Consider the following 11,615-nt stretch of genomic DNA (forward strand, 5'->3'; position numbering starts at 1 on the left):
CACCTGGGGCGGGACTGGGGACTCAACCTGGCAAGGCTGGCCGGGCAGGTGCGGCGGGTACCACCCCTCATCCCCCACCCCCTGGCCTTTCGGGCCTGGAGCAAAGGTTGGAGGAGATCAATCCAGTTTGGATTCTTCTGACAGCACTCCAAACCTCAGTGACCCGCAGGTCCAAAGGCCGGCGTTCTGACCTATGACTGCTATTTTAATGTTCTTTTTGCAGAAAAAGGTCGTCTTATTTTTTACTTGGTCTTTTTCAACCTACACTTAAGACCTGAGAGCAACACATAAACAAGTGGATTTTTTTTAATTTATTTTTTTGGCTGTGTTGGGTCTTTGTTGCTGCGCGCGGGCTTTCTCTAGTTGCTGTGAGCGGGCGCTACTCTTCCTTGTGGTGCGTGGGCTTCTCATTGCAGTGGCTTCTCTTGTTGCGGAGCACGGGCTCTAGGCGCACGGGCTTCAGTAGTTGTGATTCGCGGGCTCAGTAGTTGTGGCTTGCGGGCTCTAGAGCACAGGCTCAGCAGTTGTGGCGCACGGGCTTAGTTGCTCTGCGGCATGTGGGATCTTCCCGGGCCGGGGATCGAACCCGCGTCCTCTGCATTGGCAGGTGGATTCTTAACCACTGCGCCACCAGAGAAGCCCCAAGTAAGTGGATCTTCATCCCTGCAGCCCCACCCCCAGGGAAATCTGCCCTGTCCCTCCCCGCCTCCCCAAACCAGACTAGGGGAGGAGGTCCAGCCCCTCCACAGACACCTGCCTCCAACCCTGTCCCTGGGCCAAGCCCTGCCGGGACCACAACGTCCAAAGAGCTGGCTGGCTGGGGCTCCTCCAGCCCAGTTGATGGAGGGTGGGCTGGGCCCTGCAGGATTGCCATCTGGGGTGACCTGGGGTTAACAGCCCACACGTCTGCTCTGCTCCCCAAAGGGGCTCCCTCCTCCCACTGCCTCTTCCCACTTCTGCGCACATCTTGGCCGCATGAGTCACCTCTGTGCGCCGCCCGCGATTGAACAGAAATGCGATCCCAGCCTTGCGTGCCTTTTACTTTGAGGGAAACACCAGCAGATGTGAGCACCGTGGTTACCATGTTGAGTGTCCACTGTTCCCCTTGATACTGCAGGACAGCCCTGGTTTAGGACAGCATCTTTCTAGGTCCCTGTTCACCACTGCACTGTCCCCACATTTCAATATCGTGGCGTGAAAACCATGTCTAAACCGCTTTTCGTATTTGGGAGGCCATCGAGGATTTGCCCAAACTGTCATTTTGAATTTTGCCTTGGAAACGTGGTGAGGTAAAAGGGGATTTAAGATTCTTTAAATTCAAGATTTACGGCCCTTTTTTAGCCTCAGCCCTCCACGCGCCAAGGGTCCTTTATAAGAAGTGAGTTCAGACCGTAGGCAGATCAGGCAAATCAGAAAAGACACCATCTCTGCAGACGTCGCGTGGCCACCCGGCTGTGCAGGGCCCACTCCACCAGGGCCTGGCAACTTCGGAGACAGTGTCTTACTGGGGATCTAGATGTACTTTCTCGTGACAAGTGCCTATAAGCCGCGGCTGGGCGTGGTGGAAACGGGATTGCCAGCATCCGCTGCAAATCTACCTGGGCTGTTGTGAACCAGCCTGGCCCTTAACACTGGTTTTTCCGGAACATTCCATCTGAGGGCTAAGCAAGGAGCCTGGAAAGTAATTTGAGGAACATACCTGTCCCTAAGCTGGGGACGTCTGTCTGTCCATTTCCATGGAAGTCTGTAGGAAATTAGTGTTCCACTGAACATGAGCCCAAATGCCCCCCATTTGCTGGTTCTGGGGAGACTTTCCAAGCCCTCGGCTCAGTTCACAGTATCCCTTTCAAGACCCACCTCCTTGGCCCTCCCGCCAACAGGGCTCCTCCTTCTGCAGACTCCAGTCCGCAGGCAGGGTGACTTACCCTCCCACCAGCGCGGGGGTGCCCCTCGGCCCACGCGGTGCCCACGCGGTGCCGGTCTTACGAATCATCAAGCACCAGCCCTGCCCCGCCCCCGGCGCCCCGCCCTCCTGTCTCTGCCCCGCCCCCGGCGCCCCGCCCTCCTGTCTCTGCCCCGCCCCTTTCCCTGGCAGCCGCCTCTGCCACCCTGGACAGGGCTGCTCCCAGTTTCGGCAAGTGACTCCCTGAATTCCCCACCCGTTCCGGCCTTTCTCTGGGGCCCAAACCACATTTCCTACTCCCTGTCTCCAAGAGCATGTCCGGTACGGCTGCCCTCACTCCTCTCGTGCCCCAGAGTAGCCCAGCGCACAGCCCCGCTGGCCCAGCCCAGCAGCTCCCCTGGCCTGGCGGGCCTGGCGGGTACTTCCTGCTCCCCCTCGGCCTCGTTTCCTAACTCCTGCCCTTCTCAGGCGCTTTCCAGCCTCCGTCTCCCACTGTGTCCTCACAGCTCCCTGGTCCCGGCCCCAACAGGAAACACAGAGCACGGATACGGGCACTTGGACTTGAGTGTGCTAGCCGTACCCCCGACCGAGGGCATTTGGGGCCACATGAAACGAAGGCGAGCGTTAGATAAGAGGGGGCCGCCCTCCAGGAAAGTGGAAGTGACGATCCAGGGAGAAAGCACCCGTGTCCGAGGTGGCCAGGAGGGTCCGCAGCCAGAGGGCGGTTTGAGGGCTGCTGGCCCCCGCCTCGCAGCGTCTGCCAAGCCCCCCACCTGGGAGCAAGAGGCAGCCGGACCCCTGTGTCCTCGGTGCCCCTCCATCCACCTCCAGACGCCCGGTGCCCTGAGCGTCCCGGGCACCCTCACCGGCCAGATGCCCTTCCCCCACAGCCTGTGGGTGTCCACACAGGCAGGGCACACCCAGAGGAAGGGAACCAAATTGGGCACGGCCCCTCAGGGCGAGGGCATGCCCGGGCTGGGGTGCCGCCGCTCCTGGTGCCCCGCTGCCCCCCGTCAGGCCGCTAGAGGAGCCTGCTCTGCAGCACTAAAGCTACCCGCCCAGGGGCCCCGGCTCCTCGGGGGAGGCTGGCCACCCCCAGCCCAGTGTCCACTCAGCACCCATCGGACGCCCCTCTTCCTGCAGGGACTCCCCGTTCTCGTCGCCTGATTGTAAGAGCTGCTGCCGTTTGAAGTAAGACGTGCCGTCAGACTAATGCAAAGTCCGGGCAACGTCATCTATCACTGTGAAGACCTGAGGGTAATGAAAGGACCATGGTAACAACATCCAAACCTGGTGGCCACTGAGGGTCAGGGTGGGCCGGCCTCCAGGCACTGCGGCCTCGCCACGGGGAAGTCAGATGGACGGTCCGAATTGCAGCAGAACTGCTCACATCGTTTCCAGTGAAGTACTAAGCCCAATTTGTTTGTTTTGTTTTGTTTTGTTTTGTTTTTGCGGTGTGCAGGCCTCTCACTGCTGTGGCCTCTCCCGTTGCGGAGCACAGGCTCCAGACGTGCAGGCTCAGCGGCCATGGCTCACGGGCCCAGCTGTTCCGCGGCATGTGGGATCCTCCCGGACCGGGGCACGAACCCGTGTCCCCTGCATCGGCAGGTGGACTCTCAACCACTGCACCACGAAGGAAGCCCGATAATTAGTTTTAAATGGCGCACAGTCCGCCCGCTGTGCGCCACCTGGGCTCCTGGTCAGGGGCCACCACGGGCACAGCGGGATTAATGTGCTCAGAGGGTCCTCACAAGGCCATCCACTCCTACACGGCTCCTACCCTTCCCGGAAAGCAAGCAGGGCCACGTGCAGAGTCATGGGTACACAATTAAGGACCTGGGGGGGGGCGGGGCATAGAAATGACCCAGGTGGGGAGGTCTTGAGGTTTCTAGTGACCCCGCCAGATGCCCACGTCTCCCACGCAGGCCAGCAGCGAGTGCAGGAGGCCTGGGTCTCAGGGCGGTTTCATCATCATGTCCCTTCCATCCCTCCTGCCCTTTCCTTATCCCTTTGGGTGAGGTCCAGGCAGGGACCACAGCTGGCACCAGACAGTCCCAGGAACACCAGGCCACATGATCACCCTATGTGGGCCTCCCCGTGGCTGCAGGGGTGGGCACTCGGGTCCTGAAGGCTCGCCCCTTAGGTGGGTGACCCTGGCCGGGCTGTGTCACCTAGTGCACAGAAGGGCTCAGGGAGAAAACCTCGGGCTCAGCTGGTGCTGGGGTTGCTGGCCAGTGCTGAGAGGACCCCCACCCCCGGGGGCCCCGTGTGCCCCGCAGGAAGTCACATCCCTGTCCTTTGAAGAAGAAAACAGGTCTAGGGAGACGGCAGGTCCAAAGTCTCCCGCTCGGGGCGGGGTGATTACGGATTACCCCGTGGGGAGGGCGTGGTTCTAGAGCACGAAGGCAGTCAGGGCCGCTTGTCCTCACACGCCTGCTGTGTGTCTGGCCTCCCCACTCCTTGAATACCGACTTCAAGCGTCAGGCGCTTTGCAGGCTCTGGGATCGGAGGAAGCTTATGGTCTGCTTCAGGAGACAGTTTTATGAGAGTGTAACCTGTAAATAAGACACATTTTTATCATAAGATGAAATGAGCCTCTTGCGGAACAAGGGCTGTGAAGCCACCGGGCGTGTACAGAGGCCACAATAAGTTCCTGTGTTTGTTTTTCCGGCCGCGCCGTGTGGCTTGTGGCGTCTTGTTCCCCGACCAGGGATCAAACCTGGGCCCTCACCGTGACGGCACAAAGTCCCAACCACTGGACGGCCAGTGAATTCCCCACAACAAGGTTTCCTAGGAGACGCCGTGACACGGGACAGACAGCAGGGGCAGGAGGCCCCTGGGGGCAGCTGGGAGCCTGTCCTGAGGGGACTGACAGGCAGACAGGCAGAAGGACTGGAGGATGCCAGGCTGGGCAGGTGTCCCCTTCCTCTGTAACAGAAGCCCCACCTCCCAGCACCAGCTGGTGGCTGAAACAACAGAAGTTTATTTCTCCCCGTCCCGGAGGCTGGAGGCCCAAGGCCACAGTGGCGACAGATTCTCCTATGTCTGGGCCGTACTCGGCCGTCTCCTCCCTGTGTCCGCACGTGGTCATCCCCTGTGCGTGTCTGTGTCCTGATCTCCTCTTCTTATTAGGACATGTGGGATTAGGGCCACCCTAGTGACCTCATCTGACCTCAATCACCTCTTTAAAGGCCCCGTCTCCAAATATGGTCACGTTCAAAAATATTTCTAGTCTTGAAAAATAACAGCACTCTCAACTTTGGGATTTAAGAGAATAAAATAAAGAGAAAACGTTCCAAAGGTTACACATCCAGAGAAACCCACTTCACTTCCGCCCGAAACAGGGCTGACAGATTCCGCAAATAAAATACACACTCGGGGCACCCAGTGTGGGACATGCTTACACTTACGTGTAAGTGTTCACGTGTGTCTGCACTTCAGTTGTGACCGGCGTTCCAGCTGGCAACGCTGTCCCGAAATCCTATGAAACTGTGACCTGCTTTCCTTTGAACAAGAGGTAGGGAGATCTTTTCCCCTTGAGAATTTTTCTCGAGGCTGTCCTCCCAGGAAGAACAATCGCGTCCTTTGTTTCTGACAGTCTGAGCACAGCTTCTGTCGCCCACAGAGTTGACAGCACCTCCGCCTTCGATGCAAGGCGGGTTCCATTCTGCTCTGCAACCGGGGCTCAGGGTGAGGCCTCAGGACTGCCCAGGTCAGGAAGTGGTGAGGCGTAGGATCTCGAGACCATGGGAAATGTTCTGAATATACAAAGATGCCCGTCAACAGCCCACCCTAGGAGGCCGCTCTTTACAATATTAACTTTAAGGTAAATACCGGAGGCCAGACCCGGAACGGTGTCATGTTTGATCCTATTCAAGCATGAGCAGACTGCTGAGGGATCTCTGTGTGCAGCGCGTCGCTCACCCAGTTTCATCCAAGACACTGTGATCACTGTAAGGTGAATGCAAATCTAAACCATAAATTTTAATTTAAAATTTTCCCTGTGGGGGAGGGATGGACTGGGAGTTTGGGATGAGCAGATGCAAACTAGTATGTATAGGATGGATAAACAATATGGTCCTACTGTAGAGCCCAGGGAACTCTATTCAATATCCTGGGATAAACCACAATGGAAAAGAATATGAAAAAGAATGTGTGTGTGTGTGTGTGTGTGTGTGTGTGTGTATACATGAAACACTTTGCTGTACAGCAGAAATTAATACAACATTGTAAATCAACTATGCTTCAATAAAATTTTTTTTTTTTTTTTTGGTGGTACACGGGCCTCTCACTGTTGCGGCCTCTCCCGTTGCGGAGCACAGGCTCCGGATGCGCAGGCTCAGCGGCCATGGCTCACAGGCCCAGCTGCTCCACGGCATGTGGGATCCTCCCGGACCGGGGCACGAACCTGCGTCCCCTGCATCAGCAGGCAGACTCTCAACCACTGCGCCACCAGGGAAGCCCTAAAATAAATTTTTTAAATAAAAAATAAATGAGATAAAATTTCCCTAGTGCAAAGAGGGTGCGCCCCTTCCCTCTTTGATGTGATTAAAACTCTAAAGCCTCCAGGCAGGTTTGCACCCGCAACGTCTTTCTTGGGCTGCGGCCGGCGGTCTCTGAAGTGTGGATGTGGAGGAGAGTCCCCTCTGGGGAACGTCAGCCAGGAGCAGGTTTGCGAGATGCCACTTCCTCTTGTGGAGAAGACAGGAGTTTCACTTCTCCTGCCACGCGTCGAGGGTGCCGTCTGGGGTCTGCTTCCCAGAGCTCAGTGGATTACAGGGAGGTGTACGTTCTGCCCAAAGCTCGTTGGAGGGGAGAACTGTTTTCTTTGCCTTCCGCCTTTCTGGACAGGTTTTCTGGGCTAGAAGACGCTTGGTTGTTCATTTTGTTGTGAGGCTGGCGTGCCGCTTGGGGATTTGGGTGGAGGCGGCCCCACTGGGGAGCACAGACTCGCGGTCCAAGGGGAGCGATGCCTCTGCCTAAAGCTTCCGGTAGCTCTGAGACCACCTTCCTTCTTCCAATACCTGCCGACGCCCAGACCCCAGCCCTTTGTGGGCTCTGGTCCTGCGTTTTCTACAACGCTGTCTTACTCCTGCTTTCCAGGGGCTCCGACGGGTTACACTTTTGTGCACATCTCCTTCCAGACCTTCTAACCTGTGTAGGCAATAGAACAGCACGCACGCGTGCACACACATGTACGTATGTACACATACACCTATACACGTGTGCACATCCCACAATACAGTGCACACATGTACACACATACACCACATGCGCACACACGTGTGCACACATGCAATGCACACCTACACACGTGTGCACACACACCGCGCGCGCACACACACACTCTTTAAGGCTCTCGTTCCACGTAACCTTGGAGCCTTCCTTGAATCCTCAACCCACCCTCACTCGGTGACCCAGTCCTGCCCTTTCTACCACCTCTAAGAGCAGGAATACATGTTGCTAGGTAAGCTGCTTCCCTTGTGCCTTAGTTGAAACCTGCAGTTGAACACATGGTGCTCGATAAGAGGACCCCACCCGAGAGTTCATCCTGCACGGTTCAGCTACGTGACGATTAAGGACAAGAATCGAATCCACAGTGACTGAAAGGGGAGCAGTAACTCCGTGCTACCTGTGGAGGGGCAGGTGCCGCGACTCTCCCTTTGGGGTGGAGACGGCCGAGGCGGCCTTGTACGCCCCCGGCTCCGCCTCCCTGTGCGCACCCTCCAGCCCCGCCCGCGCCCGCGCCCCCGCCCCGCGGCCACCCAGGAGAGGACCCTGCCCAGGCGGGAGCCGATCCTGGTTCCGAGGGGAGGGTCGGGCCCGGGTCCTGGTGCGGGAAGGCTGGGGGCCCCGCGTTCCCGCCTGGCACACGGGGGGTGCCTCGGCGTGATGAGCCGCTGAGCCACGCGCCCATCCCAGTTCTCCCGGCCCGGGTCTGCACACCTCGGGCACGCGCAGATCCCGGCGCCGGGTTCCCGGGCCCGCAGTGCCCTCTGGTGGCCCCGGTGACGCCGGCCGTCTCTCCCAGGACTGAGCGAGTCTGTGCCCAAACGGCTTGGAGCCCTCCAGCCGGTGACCTCGGCCTCGCGACTCGGGGACGGGCAAACGCGGCCCGGATGTGTGGGAACTGGGGCCAGGTTCCCAGGACTCGAGCAGGGCAGCTCCTCCCCTGTCCCCTGGCGCTTGGAAACAGGAATAAAAGTGTCTCAGATGCGTTTAGATTAACTTAGGAAAGAGTGACACATAAAAACGAGAACAAGAAAAGTACCTGCAATTCTCTACTGTCGCCGCTGCTGCAGCCGCCAGCGCCCACAGGCGTCAGGACTTGCTTATTTCATTACTTGCTGTCATCCACCCTCGGGGCGAGCACGGGAACAGCATTGGTCGGCTGATTTCTTCAGCCTTGTTTCTGAAAGGTTTAAAATTCTCCTCTGGCTGTGGGTTCCTGGCAGGTCCACACTTCCTGCAGGTTTGGGGTTAAAACACGACTCGCCGTGGAGCAGTCCCCAGGGCGGGCCCTTGCCTGTCAACACGACCCCACATGGCCCGCGACACACGCGTATTTGGTCCGGGTTCCTGGCTCTGAGCGCCCACAACCCTCGGACTTTGCTCTTGTTGTTCGTGAGAAGCCCCTTTGGACCTCGAGGCGGCAACTTGGGAGCTGAGGGCTGATTGCCAGGGAGACCAACCCCATGGTCAGCGGTGTCGAAAATAACCAACACACAATCTGTAAGAGGAACAGAAGAGAGTTTCCCGCGAGCCAAACTGAGGACTGTGGCCCGGAAGACAGCTTCGCAGGTTACTCTGAGGATCTGCTCCGGAGAAGCAGGGTTGCCAGCACGGTTTTATGTCTTGTCCGGGCAAAGGACATCAAACAAGTCAGGGATCCTTTCCTTCACGTCTGGAAAAACCCGAAACAACAGACCAGCACGTGCACATCAAGTCAGCGTGGCCTTGGCACCTGGGAAGGGACTCACCCTCCAAGGAGGACCGGGAAGGGAGGCATTTCATCTTTATTTTTACCGTGGACATTCCTGACTTCCGGTCGCTGTGCCCTTTTCTCTAATAATTAAACAAATGTACAGTGTATGTTTGATAGGCCAAAACCAGGCTACTTGAGTTGCATAAAATTCGCGTTAACTCACAGCTAAGCCAGGATGACCTCCCCACGCCTGGCACGTGAACGTTTCTTTCATCAGGGCGTTGGAACCTTTAGCTTCAGCGCCGACCTCGGGGAGCGGGGGGAAGCTGGAGGCTGAGTTAACCACAATGGCCAGTGATTTAATCAGCCCTGCCTGGTAAGGGACTCGCCATGAAACCCTAGACACAGGGTTTAGTGAGCGTCTGGGTTGGTGGACACATCGGGGTGCCCGAGGGTGGCGCACCCCAGCCCCGTAGGGACAGAAGCCCCCGTGTCAGGACCTGTCGGGACCTCACTCTACAGACCTCTTCACCCGGCTGTTCATCTGTAAGCTTTGTAATAAGCTGGTAGCAGTAGGGACGTGTTTCTCTGAGTGCTGGGAGCAGTTAGAGCAAATTATCAAACCCGAGGAGGGGTTGTGGGAACCCCGATTTATAGCCACATCAGATAGAAGTGGGGTGACCTGGGGACCCACCACTGCGTTTGGGGCTGAGCCTGTATCTGTGGGGTGGACGGTGTGTCCGAACTGAACTGGTCCTACAGTCGTAGGACCCGGCTGGTGTCCAGGGAAACAGGGGGCATGTCCGCTGTCAGAGTGTTGTGAGAAGTGATGAAATATAATGGAATTCATATTTTATGGCAAGACAAGAAAACTTTAAAGATAACATTTTTCTTTGCCCGTTTGGGCCTCCTCCCTCCTCTTCAGTCTGTGCTGTGCATCTGCATTGACCAGACCTCCTAGAGAACCTTCCCTCTTGACTGTGAGGGGCCACAATAACCCACTACTCACTTTGGACGTGCAGACCTGGACTGTGTGAACCGTCAATACGTCATTCGACTCTAACCCTTCGTCTCAAAAACGAACCTAACTGTGCTTTGACCTCGAACGGGTGAAACAGTCTTTAGAATTTTCTGAGATTCTCCCCTGGGTTGGCTCCCACAGAATTTTCCATTTCTTTCTTGGATCAATAACTGAATAGGTTTTTTGTCGACATAAGAAAAGGCAATTTCCTTAGGCTCTTAGTTCTCTTAGGGAAAATGCCCGACGCTTTCACAGGTCGAAGGTACATCCACAAACCCGTATCCAGTGGCGCCCACCTGAGCCCGACCAGTCCTCGCAGTAAAGGAAACACACGGCTGTGGGCTCGGGATCAGCCCTTCTGCTCTTCTGAGAAGTCCTTCCTGGGCAGAAGGAGGGGACACGGTGACCTCATCTCCTGGGTCTCCGTGCGCCAAGCAGCGTGTCAGGAGGAGAGGAGCCTGGACCGCCCCAGCTCCGCCCCCACGAGCGGCGCTGCTCTGGGGGGCGTGGCTCCCCCGCTGGCGGCCTCCCTGCCCTTCCCGGAGGCCAAGGCGCTCGCCTCCCCGGAGGCTGAGCTGCAGGCCCTGCTGCAGGCACGGCAGCTTCCCTGGACGTCCTGGGGGCAGCGGGCACCGGGGGTGGCCGTGCTGGGGCCCTGCCTCCCATGCCCCCCGCCTCCTGTCCGCGTGGCGGCCCCGCGTCTCCCCGGGGAGCTCTGCTCCCACCCACCGGGCACCTACGCGTCCTGGGAGGCCTCTGGCTTCGCCCCAAGCCCACCCAAGGGGCTCTCCCCGCAGGCCTCTGACCGAATCTCGCTGCACGCAGCTCCTGGCCCTACGCCTGCTTCCTGACGGGAAATCCTGCCCCCTGCGTGCAGCCCTCAGAGGCAAGGACGAGGTGTGCGATGAGCATCACATTTTACTTCCTATCTTGAAATTATTTCCAGCTGAATTCTCAAAGGAGAGAATACCACAAAATATATTTAGTAATTTTTGTCTAATGAATCATTTTAGAGTTATTTGCACACACAGGAGGATAAAACAAGGAGCACTGAATCAACAGCCCAGGGTTTATACGTAATCAAACAATTAAAAGATCATGACCAAATGGCAGAGACGCCCTCATTACAAAAATAAGAAGTGACGCTGAGTTTGTAAACTTCCGAACGATGCTGTTCCCGATGGAGCGTCTGAAATAAAACGCACTCTTGTGATTCCGGCGATGGTGTCTCCTCTGTGAGCTGCACGTGTGTACAGGCGGGGCTCGCGGACGGCTCTGTAAACAGTCGGAGCTGTAAAGCACTGAATCGAGGTGAAGGTCAACGAGCTACTCAAATACGCGAAAGTGAACGTCCACTAAAACGCTGATATAAACATCAGCCCACCCACTTCTGCAACAGTTGTTTCAACCCGGGGGGCTCGAGCGTCTTTCTTTTGTAGAGAAGACTGTCACTCTCCGACTTTACGGTCTAGGACAATGTGATGCCCGCTGACCTCCCAGTAAATCCTCAGGAAAAATCGCTCTCGGTTCTTTCCTGTGGGGTCGCCAGGCGTGGGCAAGCGGAGGGCGGTGTAACCTGCAGCCGCGATCATGGAACCTGGCCCCTGGGGCTGCAGACTCGCCCTGTGCCTGCCAACGTCGAGGGGAGCTCCATGTACACCTTTTCCGAGGCTGCGACCTGGGTGGATTCTGGTCATGTTTCCACCACTTGAAGTGAGACCACCGGCTGCATCTCCCGTGGACGTTCTGGTCTATTTAAAAAGGGA

Source organism: Globicephala melas, chromosome 18 (assembly GCF_963455315.2).
Source record: "Globicephala melas chromosome 18, mGloMel1.2, whole genome shotgun sequence".
Taxonomy (NCBI): domain Eukaryota; kingdom Metazoa; phylum Chordata; class Mammalia; order Artiodactyla; family Delphinidae; genus Globicephala; species Globicephala melas.